The following is a 14,016-nucleotide window of genomic DNA, read 5'->3' on the forward strand; positions in this document are numbered from 1 at the left end:
TGCTATTCACATTTGTTATTGCAATTCATCTTCTGTCCTTGTCCAGTTCCATTCCTGGATGATAGGCCAGATTCTGCTCTCAATTACACCAGTGTAAATTCAAGATGATTGAAATCAATGGAATTACTCTTGATTTCCACTGGTGTTACTGAGACCAAAGTGCATTCTAAGCTGAATTTGCTAAATCAGAAATGTCTTTATGGCATTTTTCAGGGATATCCTGAAGTTCATTTTAATTGATTGTTCCTAGGTATTTGTAAATAAATGTAAAGTGTTAGTGAATATGAACACATGAAACTGGAATGACTGAGGAAACCATTGTACAGCAAAGGCCTCATAAAATTTGTACAGATTATACACATGTTTGAGGCATTAGCGCTAAACAAAAATATCTCTTGAGCCTTTGTTTCCTTTACAGAGTTTGTGATTTGGGGGTGTATTTATCTACCTGCAAAAAAGAATGGTTTGTATCTCTTCTGATTTGCTGATGAAACAAATCAAAAAGAACCCTGTCCTTGGCATGAAAAGCTATAGATATTGGCCAATGAGTGATTGAAATATGTTAGTAAAGCTTTTAAAGTCTCTGATTTAAAAAAAAAAAAGTTTGCTTCGAACTGCCCTTTTTGTATCTGTTACTATCTCTCTGTATGCATTTATACAAGGTTCACCCCTGCAGTGTGTGAGCAGCTGTGTATTGACTGTATGTAGTAAAGTACATCCTCCAGTTTCGCACCTACTTCTATATCGAGAATTCTGTTTGATCTGACCTTAAACTATTTTGAACTTGTATTATTCTGGTCAAAGTAAGGGATAATGTTGCTAGATGGGCTACTGTGAGTTTGATTTTATTTTTAATGGCTGTACATACCAACCAGTAAACTGTGATGGTTGTCCAGTTCCTCCAGTGATTAAAAACAGCATGGAATCAAATTATGGCATAACAAAAATATCTCCCCCCTTTGTCCCTTCTTAAACCACAACTGATAAAGGATTAAATTGAATCTGTAAATTCCACATTTATCAATTCTATTTAATTTAGAAAGGGATTTCTAAGCACCTATTTCTTTGTGTCTTGAAAATATAATTCCTTAGGCTCCCATAATATAAATAGTAGTAATATTTCACCAGCTTTTAATGAGATAGTGAAAGCTACACACATTTTAAAAAACAAATGTCTCTAGCTTTATCTCCGACTGGGGTTAGTCAGGAGTGATTCCAATACTGTACAAAACTGGTGTGAGTAACATCAAAATCAGGCCCTAAATATCAATTTTCAAGGTGAAACTTAAAATATTTATAGTCCATCTATGCACATAAAGAAGTGTTTGGGGATTTGTTTGTTTCACAGACAAAGTGGATGAGAATTTTTGATCGTTCCAATAGCATTATCTGGAACCAAAATTTAAAGATACAGGAAGAAAGCCAATAGTACAAAAGCAAGAATAACCTATGAAAATTAGCACTGTCAATGGAGAAATATCAGAATTTTGGAAGCCCCCATCTTAGTTAGAGGCAGGCAACACAAAATGAGAGACAATAAGAACTCCCCTGATTTTTCATTCATACTGAGCCTTTCCAGAAGTTCAGAAAAGTTCACCTCACTCTTTTCCCCTATTGCTTTAAACCTCTGTCTCTGATTTTGACTGAGACCTGAAGAAGCAGTGCTGAAATAAACTATAAATATAACGGCTTCATTCTGCCCCTGGACATCAAGAAGCTCAGTCACTGATTTTATGATATCAAGGGGCAGCTGGCTGATTTAGTGCTGCCTGATTTTGTTATGCTCTGCTACGCAGCGAGAGTGAGCCCTCTGTTACCTCTGCAACAGAGACATTGACATGCCCTAATCATTCATGTTAATAGCGAACAAATATACTGACCCAAACTGGACTGCATAGCAACAACAAACTAGCACACGCAAAATCGAGGAATCTTTAACATACATTTCTCCTAGTCTGTTATGGCCAAAGAATCTTAATGCACATGATAGAGTTAGAATTTTTATCACATCACTCACCTTCAGCACTTCTCCTGGTGGCCTTTTTGTTTGCCTCTTTTTCGGCATTTAATGTCATCTTTCATTTTCTGACATTTTTTCTCTCCCTTCCTCTGTGCTCATATTATGACTCCTGCCAGTCTGTCGGCCTCTTTTCTAGAGAAACTCAAAATGCCATAAAAGCTTTAAGAAAAAACTTCTGAGCATGTGTATTCGGCCTCGCAGAGAAGCCCTCTTTCAATCCTATTACCTCCTAATTTTCTTTTTGCACTAGGTCAGGGTGAAAGATGGCGTGCAGGATTATCAGTATGGTCAGGTCGTGATTTAACAGTATCATTCAGCAGATGAAAGCTAGTCAAGTTCTCAGCTGCTATAAGGCTTAACCTGAAAGCATTCTGAAACAAGCTAAAAGCTTAAGCATTGCTTCATCTCATACTCACACCTAAAGATATGTGTGCTGACCTTTCGTACTGCTAGACCCAAAGTGTGTAGTGAAAAATCCCTCTGCAATTTAGTGCTCCAAGGAGTTTAGACTGACTCATCCTTTGAAAGCACATTTAGGTTGCCACTTCAGGGTTCAGAGTGGGAAAATATATTATTTAGATAGAAATAAAAGTGTCTCATGAAAACTGCAGTCTAACTAGGTAAAGATGGTTCCAGCCCATGTGTCATCTTGTATATTCTGGGACTCTGCAGCCTAAAATCAGGATGTTAGAAATGGAAAGAACTATTAAGTCATCTAGCCCACTCCTTTATCAAGGACAGATAATTTCTTCTCTAGTCTGAGTGGGGTGAAAGTGAGAGCATCATGCCTCACCAAACACTTTTTCCCCAGTTTTCTGTGTCCAATCTGGAACTGGAATGGCTTATGATGGCCTCAGCCATATATGATTGGGCCAGACACCTGATCTAGGGTTGGTGGCCTGATTTCTTGCCACTGGAATGCGAATCTGCAGAGAAGTTAAGCTCATCTTGTTGACCCTGATCCCCATGGAACCCAGTGCCAGAGTTCTCACTGTAGAATATCCAATGCTAGTAGAGTTCCCCTTCTCTCTCCTTGGTTCCATTTGCTGCCAGAGGGAGCTTTGTGTTTTTCCCCCCTAAAGACACCAGAAGTCATTCAGCCAAATTTGAAACCCACCCATTACTTCCTCTTCTCCACCCTTCCTGATAGAGGGCAGAGGAGGGAGCCTCTCCATCGATTTTATATCAAGTTTGGAGTGTCAAATTTGCAATCTCTTTATGAAAATTCAAAGGGCCCAGTTTTTCCAACCCTTACCCACACTGAGGGGAATATTATCTAATCAGTGGCACTATTTAAGGTTCTGAGGAGTAAGGTGCTATTAGTCAATGTGAAGTTGGAAGAATTGAGTCCAAATTTCTTTAAAATGTTTCAAGAGCCCTCTTGAATTTTATTTCCACACGGTTCCTCTTTCTACATCTCCATTGGAGTGATGATCATCCATTTGAAAGTAGTCAGTTTCAGAGGAGAACAAAAATGGGGGAGGAGGGTATTTACTGTATAGACTAAAGTAGGTTAAAGAACAGCAGGGCAGAAAAGAGTGCCCAGAGCTCCAGCACATAAACAACTCCAGGTGACAGCTGGACATGGGCTCTGTTGTCCTGTGCACAGAACAGCCAGAAATGTTTATTTTTCTTTGTTAAATGGATTTCCTTAACAACCTCCACGATGATCAGTCCCCTGCAGGTCCATGGCTCTTCTCGTGGGAAAGGGGGAGGGGGGATATTAAACTAGTCAGGATGTCTTTTGTGATCCCTGTCAGTTTAAATTGTCTGCCTTTTTGCCTAGCTCTGAACCTCACCTGTCTCGGTCAGTTTATTCATGTGTCTTTGTAAGGCTTTGCACATTCAGGGTTCTTTCAGCTGACAAAACTAATTGAACAAAGTTGGCAGAACACTCTACTTAAGAGTAAGTAAACTTGGACAAGAAATATATCTGCCTCTGCATAGATTTTCCTAAATTGTTCAATCGTATTGTTTCTTTAGCTGTCTTTTGCTGAACATGTTCATGCCTAAAGCACCCCTTTATCTTCTTTATCTCTGCATTTGACTGGTTCTTGCAGGCTGAGATCTGTGAAAAGTAATTAAATTAAATCTTTTTTCCTAATTGGATTGAGTCTGTGCAGTCATTGTCCATTTCCTTCAGGCTCCGCAGAGTAGCCTGGATTTGGAGTCTGTAGTTTTGGTAACAAAATGCTGTTTCTTTTTAGTGAGTTCCTGTTTGTTTCTTCCACACTGCCCAGAGACGGTCCTTATATCTCATGGGCAGCATTTTCATCAGAGATGTTTCCTAGGAGCACTGTCTGCTTTGAGTGGGTGTTTGTTTTTGTTTGTTTGTTTGTTTGTTTGTAGTTCTCTTCCAAGGCCTTGTCCCATTGCTTTGGCAATAAGCATGCTCTACCCTGATCCAGGTCTTTAGGCATCTTGCAGGTTCAATCTGACCACAACCAGCAGCCTGGCAGATGGGCTCAGCAGTTCCCATGCCTCTTGGGAATGCTCATATTGCCACTTCTACTTTGCTCTTCCTTCCTTGAAGGCAAGAGCTGGTTTCTTTCCAACGGGAACCCCCAGCAGTGATTATCTCCAACATAACCTGAACTGGAATTGGTGACTTGTCTTTAAAAAAAAGCAAAGTTATTCGAGATAAATAAAGAAGATAATTGAAGTGAAAGATGGTAAAACATGAACACGACTCAGATTGATGTTTTTAAAAATATCACTAGGTAGACAAGAGCCTCCTGTTACCCAGGCTGGTAGGGTTTTTCCATTCAGCTCTGTTCTCACCCATATCTGGCCCACCCTTCTGCACTGCCCTGTGAAGATCTGAAACCATTATGCCACAGTGTTCAGGATGTGACCCTCAGAGCACCCCAGTAAAGGGTCCCCTGGTATGTCGCAGTAAATTTCTGTCGGCCTGACCAGCTCAATACACTTCACACATTGTGGTCATGATATTTATTTAAAAGGTGTCTTGCAATATCATGTTCTGGAGTCTGTAAACAGACCAAAGGGTTCCCCCCGCCCCCCAGGCAAAGGAATGTGTATTTACTTGTCTGATCAGACTGATCACAGATAGAGGCCAATGCATGCACATTTACCTGTAAGATGAACAAAGTCATCCAGCTAATAAGCAGATGAGAAGACCGCTTGATGATCATGATGAAGGACAAAATCTGCACCCCTATTTAGATAAACTCATACTCCATATGCTTTGCAACCTTCCAAGGCACTCTTTAGCTGGTCAATAGAACACTTAAAGGGTATATTACATATTAGATTGTTTGATCATTATATTTTTACTTGGGCTGATCAGAAAATGGGGAGAGGAGGTGTTTCCCCCTGGAAATTTTTGATTTTTGTTGAAAAAACAAAATCTGAAAAATGTCAGAAATTGAACATTTCAATTCAGAAATGCCACCACAGTCTCATGGGAATTGCAGTTCGGGTGCCTTGTGCCTCCATTCTCTTCCAGGAGCTGGGCAGCCTATCTGCACTACATCATCCATTTCAATTTTCAGGGCGTTGGTTTTTCAACAAAAAGTCAACATTTTCTGGGGAAACCAAACACTTTTTGCAAAACATTTATTTCGTCAAAAGCCCAATTTGTCATAGAAAAAGAGTTTTGATGGAGAATTTTCAACCGGCCCTAATTTTTACATTGGGGGTAAGAAAAGGAGAACTCAAGTCTTCAGTTTCGAGGCAAAAATCAATTAAATGGTTCAAATTGTGGATGGGAGAAGTAGGTTAGAGAGAATTAACTACGTTATTACAGAAATATGCAGAGGGCAAATGCTGTTCTCATCTGTGCCCATGCAGTCACACTGGGTGTGCATTGGTGTAAATGGGAACAGAATTTTCCCCATTGATCATGGTGACAGTGTTTGGTGATACCCTTGTACCTTAACTGACTATATATCTGGAAGATGTGGAATTAATGAGGTTATAGACGAAGTGGATACTGACCATTCAGGGGACAGGGGGTATATTTAAAAATGCACCCAGGCCACAAAGTTCTGATCCAAATCTGAACTTCCTTATAGTTCAGGGATGTTCCCGTGTGCTGGGTTCATTTAGCCTCCAAGAGTGCCAAGGAGCAGCCACAAAGGTTGGGGACTAGATCAAGGAGGTTGGGTCAAGTCAAATGAAAAGGTTGACTAGATGGGTTGGGTTGGTTTGGTTTTAAGATTAGTTTAAAAAAAACTCTCTCAATCATGTCTCTGTTATGGGCCTGCTGTGGTGGTTGAGAGAAACTTCACGGCAAAGCTATGAAAACAAAAATAGTCCCACACAGCTGACAACACTGCAAGGGCTATTATGAGTCACCCCTCCAGCCCGTAGTGCTATGAATAGTGTGCCCTCTAAAATATAGATAGATAATGCTAGAAGCTAAATATCCGCAGAGTCAAAGCAATCCACTGGAAGCAATGACATGCCAAGTCACTTCCGGTGACTGTTACATGCATGGAGCTTGAGCTCAGATGCGAGAAACTGGAAACTATTCTATACGTTTGTTTAGTCCTAACCAAATTACTCTGCCTGAACAATGTAATTAATGTCTTCATGTCAATGGTTGGTTTGATTTTCTAAAATCTTCTTTTGCAGATCTCCTACTTTCTGAATCTTAGTTTTCCTTTGCCAGACAGAAATTGGCTCAGTGTTTCAAAGAAATATGCACAGTAATATACGAGATGAAGATAGCAATACGTCAGCTGATGAGAAGCCTCTTTTCTAACAAAGGGTGTAGTAGTGAAAACAGAATAATTGTAAGTAAGACTGTCTGAAAATGTTGACTTAACTGTGCCTGGGAGAAAGGGCCAAGAGATGTACTTCCATTCAGTATGTTAGCTTGTTCCTGGAATCCTTGTTTCATAATTTATCACCTGGCCTTTTGCTTGGTGTGAACTGTACATCTAGGTATGGTTGGAAGTGCTGTAGTTAAAAACTGTAATGGAAGGCAGCACTTGTGATTCCACTCCACAAGAGCTCACTTTAGCAGCATCGCAGTTAAGTGAATAAGAAAAGGTTTAGTGTAATTTCAGTTGACAGTAAAAGGCCTGTGCATTGTTACCTTTATTTCTGTTTAAGGGTTCTTGTTAACAGTATAATTACTACTCCATTTCGGTCTTCAACAAAACTGCCTTCCTCCCTCCCCCCTACGTCTTTATTTTTGGCTTTCAACTGCCAAGCTGTGGTACAGGGGTTCTCAAACTGGGGGTCCAGACCCCTTGGAGGGGTTGTGAGGTTATGATGTTGGGGGTGGTGAGCTGTCAGCCTCTACCCCAAACCCCACTTTGCCTCCAGCATTTATAATGGTGTTAAATATATGAAAAAGTGTTTTTAATGTATAAGGGGGGTCGCACTCCAAGACTTGCTGTGTGAAAGGGGTTACCAGTACAAAAGTTTGAGAATCACTGCTGTGGTAAGAACAGCTCAGTAATTCTAAGGCTATGGTTGCTTCAGTGCTTAGGCCCCTTCCTCCCATGGTGTTGCTGTTCCTCTCAGGTCTTAGGGTTTATCTAGTTAGCTGTAGCAGAAAACAAGGAGTCACTGACTTAAAATTAATTGAAAATAATAATACTATATTTGTATTTGTCAAATTCATGGACCCAAGGCAGAACTTCCTGGATTTAACCGCTTCCATATCGCCTATTAAAAATCATACAGAGTAGTAGGAGCAAACTGCACTACTGGTGCTGCCCTCTGCATTCAGCGCCTCGCTACAGAAGGGCCAATACCCTCATAGAAAGGTTGCACTTAATTAAGAGAAGGCTGCTGCGTCGGAACAGAGCAGTGAAAGATTTAAAAAAAAAACGGAATTAGGAACATCTTTCTGAATCTCAGACAGTTCACAATGGCCTGCAGCATCTGTACTTGTGTGTATTTCAAACGCAGAGCAAGTTAAAAGTTTTGAGCTTTGCTTTGCTTTGTACTACTAAATAGGGGGTCAGGTTGAATGACTAAAGAGAAGTGCTCATTCTTTTCTAGGTAGATGCGAGGAATTCCAATGCGCCTGATAACCATTATAACTTCATGAAAAGGGGTTGGAAGAAAAAATAGAAGCTAAATTCTATCAGATCTTTCCTTAAAGTATGTGATAGATGATTAAGGCACATAGAAAACTTTAGTAGTATCTAAATGGAATTTCTCTCTGCAAGAGTTCATTATAAAATGAATCTACTGCTTTAATGATAATAGGATGGTATTATTTATGTAGACAGCTCCAGCAGTTCCTGAAGAGAAGTAAATGTTGTAATCATAGTCAAAAAGCCCTGCCTGCTTGCTTGCACATTATTTGGTATTAATTTTAGTGCAGAATAATCACCAAAGGAATATTTGGATTTATCATTTGCAAAGGCATTTTTACATGAGGTATGAATCCAATAAGTATCCTTCTCTCATCAACATGAACCCAAAATAGGGTAGACTTCTTTCTCCAGATAAACCAGTGATCTCTCTGGGAATTTTGAAGGTATAACAACACGCTGCTGTTCTCAAGAATCAGAAAATGACAAATATTTACAATAGTAATGCATGACAGCTACTCCCATGTATATGGTCAGAAGGACCAAAAGATTTAGGGATGGATTCCTAAGGCCAACAATGTAGCATGGCCCATATGAGTCAACAGTGTGATGCTGTTGCAAAAAAAGCAAACATGATTCTGGGATGCATTAGCAGGTGTGTTGTGAGCAAGACACGAGAAGTCATTCTTCCACTCTACTCTGCTCTGGTTAGGCCTCAGCTGGAGTATTGTGTCCAGTTCTGGGCGCCGCATTTTAAAAAAGATGTGGAGAAATTGGAAAGGGTCCAAAGAAGAGCAACAAGAATGATTAAAGGTCTTGAGAACATGACCTATGAAGGAAGGCTGAAAGAACTGGGTTTGTTTAGTTTGGAGAAGAGAAGACTGAGAGGGGACATGATAGCAGTTTACTGGTATCTAAAAGGGTGTCATGAGGAGGAGGGAGAGAACTTGTTCACCTTAGCCTCTAAGGATAGAACCAGAAACAATGGGTTTAAACTGCAGCAAGGGAGGTCTAGGTTGGACATTAGGAAAAAGTTCCTAACTGTCAGGGTGGTTAAACACTGGAATAAATTGCCTAGGGAGGTTGTGGAATCTCCGTCTCTGGAGATATTTAAGAGTAGGTTAGATAAATGTCTATCAGGGATGGTCTAGACAGTATTTGGTCCTGCCATGCGGGCAGGGGACTGGACTCGATGACCTCTCGAGGTCCCTTCCAGTCCTATAATCTATGATTCTATGATCTCTCTATTGAATTCTAGTTTAATTTTTAAAGAAGTAAAATTACTGTTCTAAAATGAAAAACTGTTTAGTTTGTTTGTTTAGTTTATTGCTCAGTGTAATATTGACCGAAGTGACGTAGGATTTTTTTTTAATTCCAATGCTGAAATTTTTCAGTCTTTGAGCTCAATTACATATATATGCAGTGTGTATTTTTGTACACTTGGGGTATCAATGGACTTAGCCCTGCTCCTGACAGTTTATGAAACCAGTGTGTGCTTTCTGTCTGTTACATATCATGCATCACTGAAACACACAACCACCTTAGCAGTTCTTGGTGCTGCCTGGAAAGGGATCAGAGAATTCCAATGATTCGCTGAGGAAGGTGCTGTGACTCATTGTCCAAGCTAGATATAAGGGAAGTGGAATGTGTTTCTGAGGGCACAAGATGTGGGCTGAGCAGTCTTGAGGAAAGAATTCTAGGAGCAACCAGCCTGGGAAGAAAGTCAGGGTAAGCTTTGTTGTTTTTCTTTGTTGCTGAAATCCCTGTAAATGGGTCAAGTTTGGACTATACATCCCATTTGGAATATATTAATGAACAGGTCCATCACTGATTATGGGCAAAACCTCACCCAAAAGTCACAGGTCCATCCTTTTACTAGAATGAAAGAAATACCCTAATTTGTTTTGTAGGGGTTGTGGGCCAGTGGTTCGAAGATGGGACTGGGAGTCAGGACTCTGGTTTTTGCTACTCTTTACTAGCTACTTTGGAGCAGTTTGTGCCTAAATTTACCTGTCTGTAAAATGTGTATTAATGTTGATGTACCTCATAAAGGTGCTTTGAGACTCAACATTTTTAAAGTGTGTGGTGATTTTTCAGGTGAAGGGAAATAGAGAAGCATCAAGGATACTTGTGCACTGGTAGGATAAGCAACAAATCAAGGAATCCACTTTAAGGAATCCACTTGTAGTCCACGAAAGCTTATGCTCTAATAAATTTGTTAGTCTCTAAGGTGCCACAAGTACTCCTGTTCTTTTTGCGGATACAGACTAACACGACTGCTACTCTGAAACTTTAAGGCTGTGCACTTCCTGACTGCAAGTGAGGGCCAGGACCCATAAATGTATTAGCCCCACTCCTGATGTAAGCAAAGTGCCTATGAAAGTTGATACTACCAGTCTTGGGATCCCCAATTTATTCTATCCCTGAAATCCATTTGCTTCCCTACACGCAGAAGGAAAGAGTTGTCTAAAATATGTTAAACCAGCCCATAGTTTTTTTTGTGCCACATCTAGCAGTGTCTTCATGCCCAGACAAGCAATGAGAGGCCTCCCAAACAGTCATCTTCTCTTCTTCAGTGCTTAGCTGAACAGTCGGTCATAGCAATTGTTTGTCATTTGGTCCATTCCTGTGTGGCCGCAAGGGCTTGACGAGCCAAAAGTCCAACCTCAAAACAGACTTGATGCACCCAGTAATCTGCAGCTAAGTTATTTCACCACTTTCTTCCATGGCATTGCTATGTATTCTGCTATGGCTTTCAAACACCTTTCATAATTCAGCTGCCTCTTAATCCTCTAGATGTCACAGGACAAAAGTTATCATCAAACTCTGCTTCCCCAACATCATGAGCCTGCAGCAAGCTGGGAAGAACAATTCTTGGGTTGACCTGCCTCTTCTCTCTTAATACCAACCAAAGAGACATCTGCTGTTTGCAATTTATGCCATTGCACCCCTCCCATGTACAATCTCTCCTCACCCCCATTCTTCTTCTAATGGTTGTGTGGGATACGGCCAGCCAGTCCCAGGGTGATCAATTGATCAAACATTGGGTGTCACCCAGTAGCTACCAGAAGCCCCTGGCATATTCTTCCAATAACAAGATGGAGGAAGAGCCTCCTGCCCACATACTTTGAGGATAATGCCCCAAACCAGCTCCACTGTAAATCATCCCAGAGAAGGGCTCTGTGCCAAAGGCAGGTGGAGCTTGCTCTGATGTTCTACCAAGAAAGTAGAACTCTCCTTTCCAGTTGTGTACATTCTGGTGCCTTTTTTCCCTAAGAACTTAATCCAGCATATTAAATTAAGTCAAATAATCCTCTTGTCAGTATAATAACAATTAGTTTAGCTTCTTAAAAGGAACACATTAAGAAAAAGAATAGTTTAAAAAATAAGAGCTTTCCCTTCCCACTATTCTATTTAATGAGCTGAATGGTGGTGGATTTAAAATTCCAATTAATAGGCAAGAGTACAGAAATGACCAATTTTAATTTTAGACCATATATACTGTTATTAATGCTGTTTAATAAGCCTCCATGGCCATTAGTATTAATTGGCCTAAAAGCAGACAAAAGTAGATGTTTTAATCAAACCATAAAAATAAAGAAAATTTATATGAACAATTTAAAAATTCCTTTCTCTCAGACCTGTAAAGGAGATAAATCAAAACTGAGTTTTAGGGGCCAATCTCTCTAGCTGATGCTCTCACCCTGGATCTGCATGCAGAATTCTTGTCAACAGGCCAAGTTCTCGGCTGATCCACCCAAGTGCATCCCTGCTGAGCTCACCAAGTGCAGAAATCGACCCAATGGGAGATGGAACAACTGGAGACAGTGACCTTTAGTCAATAATATCCCGGTGTATCTGCTAGAAGATCTTACACACAGTTATTAGTTACAAAGAAAACTTCTAGCTGACTAAGAAGCAATTAGCTGTATTCCTGTCCTCTTAGGCAAAAATGCACCAGCCAAGTGTTTGAATGTGAAAATAAATATTATTAAATATAAAAAACCCATGAAAATGCTATTGATGAGTGAAATGTACAGGGTTGGAGTTGATGTCCTGTGAGTCAAATCCTGCTCTTCTTATGCATAGGCCTTGTCTACACTGGGGATTTCAGCAGACAGACCAAGCTGCTATAAACAACCCTGGGCACCAGTGCTGTAAACAGGGCAGTTCCCCAGATTAGATAAAGCCTGAATGTTTGCTTGAGTATGGACAGCAGGAATGGTAGTTGGGTACCTTCCCCACCTTCAGCAAACAACTTTCTTTTTTCACCTGGTAAACAACGTTGTGTTTATTGTATTGTTACTAATCATTTATGTTATGATAGCACCCGAAGGTGCCCTATTCTGGATGGGGAGTCTTATTGTGCCATGGATCAGCACAGCCCCTGCCTTTTTGCCTTTTTGAAAGGGCGTGATATGAACAAGGCTGATTTACTATGTTAGAACACCTTAGTTTATCCTCTAGCAATAGCTAAAGTTGGCACTTTGAGCATGTCCCTTTAATAGTGTATAATCAAAGCCCACAAATGCAAGGAACACACAAATGAGCTTGATCCTGCAGATTTAGGCAAAATTCCTAGTGAAGTCTGGGAGGTCTGACAGGATTAGCATTACTTTTGTGGGGAGTGGTCACAAAATGTTTGTGGCAAATCTTACTCTATCCTTAATTTTTCCTTTGTGCCAACATATTGCAGCTCATGTGATATTCTACATATGATCATCCACTCACGGTTCTAATCCCTTCTAATACAGTTCCAGTCATCAGTAACTCTGAATTTCCTTTCTTTTGTGTGTTTGTTGGACCTCTAGGGCCTGACTTCTGTAAATGCATGTGCACAACTGTATGCCTAATATGCAAATTAGGTATTTAGATCTGCAAATTGCCAGTTATGCTTTTAACTGACTTTTTATGTGCACACACACAATTTGAAAATATACTCGTATTTATATACATGAAACTACTATATAGCTAGAGAGATATATCAGTTCCTTAATGTCCATTAATTAATGTAACAATTGCATATCTGATCTGGGACCACTCCATGGACAAAGGACAGTATCTGTGGTATATTGACAATTATATGATCTGGATAGGGCCATAGTACTGAACGTATCTAGTGTATATTGGCAGGTATGTAATCTAATCTCCTCTTGGGGAAGGAATGTAGCTTCCAACAAAGGTAAAATAGCTCTTAAATGTAAAATTTCCTTGTTTAAAGAGATGATTCAACCCCTCAGCAGTCTGGATTACACCCCAGAATGGGATGGCCTCCTTTTACCAGAAAAATAAAATCTTCCTCCAAAATGCCTGTGAAACCAAAAGAACCCACTCCACCTTCCCCTGTAACATTGGAAACAGCTTAACCAATTTAAATAATTCCGTGTAAAATATTCCTATCTGAGCCAGTAATTTGTATGCTGGATTTCCACACGATGCAATATGAAATAGCTGAGATACCTTATCACAGCCTGAAAGCTGACATTATAAGGAACTACTAAAAATATTACACAGACTTTGCACAGCAAAGAGCATTCAAAAAATAGCTGGTGAGCATCATCTGTAACCATTTTTAAATGCAGACATCTCAGTTATTTCATAATATTACAAAAGGGTGGGGGAGAATCTGGTCTAGCTGTATGAATCTTTTTTTTTTTATGTGCAGCCCCTTTTTTTTTTAAACAACTTGGGGACAAGGGGAAGCATCTTAAATTGCCAAAAAGGGTGAGGGCAAGGGGGAAAAGTTAATTTTGCATGCTCCAAAGGCTGATTTCTCACTTGCAGGCATTTTCACCAGAGGAACCTTTTGCCAAAATGCAGACACAGGAAGGCATCATGTAGTGGTCTTCTGGTGGGGGGCTCCTATTGTAGGCATGGCAGAGGCATCCACAGGCCCACCACTCCTGTTGGATTGGGGGAACTGATATGTCAGAAGTGGCTGGCTCAGCAGCAGTGAGCCCTCCAGAGTATGGTGGC

General features: G+C 40.3%; 1 long non-coding RNA gene across 1 annotated transcript in view; it reads left to right on the forward strand.

Moving 5' to 3' along the window:
* The window catches only part of LOC122173931 (uncharacterized), a 299,080-nt gene extending 292,304 nt beyond the window's left edge, over positions 1-6,776 (forward strand). The window contains exon 7 of the long non-coding RNA XR_006174983.2: positions 6,620-6,776. This is a non-coding gene — a long non-coding RNA (uncharacterized LOC122173931). The remainder of the gene's footprint in view (positions 1-6,619) is intronic.
* The last annotated feature ends 7,240 nt before the right edge of the window (positions 6,777-14,016 follow it).

The sequence above is a fragment of the Chrysemys picta genome, chromosome 14 (assembly GCF_011386835.1).
Source record: "Chrysemys picta bellii isolate R12L10 chromosome 14, ASM1138683v2, whole genome shotgun sequence".
NCBI lineage: Eukaryota > Metazoa > Chordata > Testudines > Emydidae > Chrysemys > Chrysemys picta.